Below are 4,144 nucleotides of genomic sequence, written 5' to 3'. Positions count from 1 at the left end.
AAAAGGAACCCCTCACTACGTCATGTCGACTAGCTCATTTGCCTCGTTCTTTAACCCAAAAGGTTTCTTGTATTTAATTTCTTGTAATCCTTGTCAGATACCGCTATATCCTGATTTTGCGAACACCTTGAAAATCATCGAACTTTTCTCTTAAGGAAGTTCAGAGTGAAAAACAATCCCAAAACAACCGAAATTTCTCTATTTAAAGGTCTTTCTAATGAGGTTTCCCCATGTAGGAAATGATTACTTTTGTCGGTGACAAGGAGTGACCCAATACTAAAATGCCACATATCTCTACTATATTCTTATCTCGCATTCGAATTTGGGGTCGTGGGGTCAAATTAATCACCGACCTTCTCGTGTAGGCAAGGACATCATTTCCTTCTAGGTGAAGTAGGTTGTCTCGGCAACAAGGTCCCCTCACATAGCCCCACCCTCTTTTCCCTCATCACACGTGTTCCATATCGTATAAGTGTTCATCGCGAAAAGTCTCATCGCGTGAAGGCATTTTGTGATTAGGGTCTTACAGTAGTCACATGTTTAACCAATAGCCATGAATATCATAAACATTCACAAACATAAGAAAATAGAAATATTGATACGGCAGTTTTATTAGACTTCAAATTGGTAAGTAGAGCTCATGTGGATTAGAAATAAAGTGAACCAACATATAATATGGCACCAGAGTTTGCAAACTTAAGATGAACGAAAGTTGTCATGAGTTCAGTTTCTGCTTCAAAATCTACAAAATGAATTGAAGCTTCGTTAATAAAGCAAACTTTTGATGATCCTTACCTACAAAAACAATGACAATTTTCAAGTTGCTCCATTAGATGCCTAGTTACGAACAGGAAAATTTTGGAAGTTTGTGTCCATGTGCCATACAGTTGCAACACAAAATGGTAAATTTTCTCATTGATCTTTTCTATTTTTATTTCCCTAACAAGCTTGATTGTTTCATAAATAGAATTCTTCCAAAAACAAGTTTCATCTTAAATAGTAGCTTCCAACATTTCTTCATGAGTAAAGAAAAAATGTAGCTAATTACTATGGCTTTCAAAATCACATTACTTGTGTTGCCTGAAACTGTAATTTGAATACAACTTTGATCTCTGTTTCTTGCTTCATGATTTAAAAATTCTTTCAGTTTTGCTTCAGATCTCAAGAAAAGAAAAGAAATCTGGTTCTTGAGATGAAAACACACTAGACTTTTATTGAATAGTATACAAGTCAATATCCAAAAAACAAAATACCATTACAAATTTCAACAAATCGAAAGCTAAGAGATATCTTTTTACCTTGGGCACGGTACTCGACAAACTTGAAGTGGAAGTATTTGGCCAAAATCTCAGTGCCGTGTGTCTTTGTTTGGGAGAGATTGTAGAGATTGGGAAAGCGAGAGATGCTAAAAGGGGTTTATTCAAAATCAGGAATTTCTCATCGAACCTGCCGAATTTGGATCCCAACCATTACTTCACTTGGGCAATTTGACTGGTTATATCTGATCCCATTTTCAAATCAAAATCGACTGTCGATGACATATTTAAAATAGTCATCATGGTCAATCGCCGACTGGTTGGATTTGATTCTCGTCATGGTTGATGTTCGCCGTCAATCATGGGTCTTCCTCATCGAAGAAGAAATTGCAATGGTCATCGGTCGTGGTTAATTCGAGCAGTTGTTCAAGTGGGCTTGGTGGAGATGGAGATAAGAGATGAAGAAGGTTTCGTGGGGATAAAGAGAGGGAAAGCAATGAGATGGAGAGAGGGAAATAAATAAAATGATTTCTTTTATAATTTTTTACCGAACAATTTTAGGAGTGAAAATAAAATTAAAGAAAAATTAGGATAAAATAAAGTAGGACTTTTCTGACGTTTAAAAATGTCAAGTAAAAATAACATTATTCTTGACAATTGTTTTTTGCGTCAAGTAAATATTACCTATACTTGACACGTATGTAACGTCAAGTAATAACTAACATAAAATAGTTCAAAAATTTCTGTGAATACTTCACTTTTAACATTTTACTTGACGTTTTTTTCTTTAAAATGGTCAATGCTTGACAATTTTTTTAACAAAAACGTTAAGTATGTAAAAATTGCAAGCGTCAAGTAAACCAGATTTTGAAGTAGTGCGTTTTCTAGAGAAGGTTGTGTTTTAAGAAAAGACAACGCGGGGTGAAAGTTAGCGGTACTGAAGTAGGTTATATGTTGCAAGAGAAGTTAGGCGTTCTGTTACGGTAACACAAAGTGAAGTTAGGAAAAAGAAGTTGTCATTTGTAGTCTATCCCAAGACGAAAAAATTAGCATTTAAAAGGAATGTCTAATTTCGAGTTGACTGTTGGCTACGCGTTGAGCTTAGATTGGTTGCATGACCCGACAAGCAGTAAAAGGGCACGTCTAAAGTTATAAGTAGGAACTGGCTAGTAAATAGAGTTTTAATGGTAATTAACCGGACAGAAGGATTAGTATAGATAGGACCAATGAGATCAAAGAAAAAGTGATTATTTGGAGAAGTTGGCAAGGAAGAGCTAAGAATTGAGTTGTTGTTGAAGAAGCTAGACAAGAAGAAGAAGTGAGCTAGGTGCCCGAAAAGGAAGAAAACTGAGTATTTTGTGAGTGACATTTGTAAACTAAGTATTCTTGTGAGAGTGATCTTAAAAAGCAAAAGAAGTATTTTGTGAATGTTTTCTTAAATAAATATATTTAAAAGTATTCTATCTGAGTCTGTGGTTGTGCATAACGCGTCCTATATATCAATGTATTATTGTATTCTTGCTGATGTTGTATGAAAAGAGAAAGCTACTAATTTCCACATGATGATTGTAATGCTTGTGTGTGCGTAAATCATTAGCCTTATTCCTATCAAGCGAGCAGCTATTATGTGGTGTGCACATAATGCGTAATGCCGTCGTGTGGACGACATGTGCAACAGAAGTGTATTGAGAAAATTTTGAGACTCTATTGATGAGTTGAACATCACAGTAATCTAAACACAGGGTACTGGCGAGAGTGTATCCTAGTAGTCTTGGCGTAGGGAATGATTCATGTTCTTGGTAGAAAGGAATAAGAAGCTAATGTAAGATTTATGTGATTTATGAAATGAAAACGAATTTATGTGATTGTATTGTATTCCCCAAAAAGGTCTTTCTAAAAGCTTCACTCACTAAGTACTTGACTTATGTGTTAAGTTTCCCTTTCCCAAGTGTTCAGGCATTAAGGTCAAGTAAAGAAGGGCAAGACGAGTTTCTACGTATGGAAGCTGAGCGAGCAAGTGGTGCTCTTTTACCTTATATTCCCTTGTAATATGAAAGCAATTATACTCCTAAACATCTTTAACGTCGAGGGATGTATCTCAGTTTTCTAAAGGTTAGGCTAGTTGTTCAAGTCTAAGATTTACCTTTGTACTAAAGAAGTAAGGAAAGTGTAATTGTAAAGTGTTGGTCTAAGTACTAAAAGATGTTGTGTGTATGTATTTTTCTCTACATTATTCTGTATGTATCGTGGGATGGTTAAAAGCTTAAGAAGAGCTAAGTAAAGCAAGTTCTTAATCGGTTATTTAAGCTATTTTTACGCTGCGTTGAGTTGAGATCTCTTAAGTCCAAGGTTGGAGCTCTGTGTTGAGACTGGTAAAGAAGTTGTTCCGCTTACTAGGCATTCAACATTTATCACGCAATGTGATACACATTGAGTGTTTAGGTGGCACGCCTACATTTGGTCACATGAAGTGACTTTTGGAGCGAGGTGTCACAAATAGATTTCTATATTTATCTATCACAGATAAACAAAGACAGCAGTCTATCTGTGCTTATCCATGATACAAACATAAAAAGAATATTCTTACTAATAAAGACTTTTCGTGTTCTAAACTAAACATGTTCTCAACCCAAGAAGTCAAACGAGCCTTCAAACAACTTTACTTTCGTTCATAAAACCACTTTTGTAATATATCTCTTATTGAACTAAGCATGGTACCACGGTAGTTCTCTAAGTTTTTTAAACACTAAGTTTACACTTTCTACACAATTTGATGTCATCATTTTGTACCTTCGTCTTCCTGAATATGCTCGAGACCACTTCTTAAAACAAACATTACTAAGATAATCTCTAATATTTGAATAAACTGACTTCATACATCTCATGTG

General features: G+C 35.3%; 1 long non-coding RNA gene across 1 annotated transcript; it reads right to left on the bottom strand.

Annotated features, from left to right (window-relative positions):
* Nucleotides 1-584: 584 nt before the first annotated feature.
* On the bottom strand, nucleotides 585-1,775 carry LOC107991979 (uncharacterized). The gene is made up of 2 exons (XR_001764331.2): nucleotides 1,299-1,775; nucleotides 585-742 (listed from the first exon to the last, which is right to left on the bottom strand). It is a non-coding gene; the product is annotated as an uncharacterized LOC107991979 (long non-coding RNA).
* Nucleotides 1,776-4,144: the final 2,369 nt, after the last annotated feature.

Source organism: Cucumis melo, chromosome 9, assembly GCF_025177605.1.
Source record: "Cucumis melo cultivar AY chromosome 9, USDA_Cmelo_AY_1.0, whole genome shotgun sequence".
Classification (NCBI taxonomy): Eukaryota; Viridiplantae; Streptophyta; class Magnoliopsida; order Cucurbitales; family Cucurbitaceae; genus Cucumis; species Cucumis melo.
This window is presented reverse-complemented; position numbering and strand designations above follow the sequence as displayed.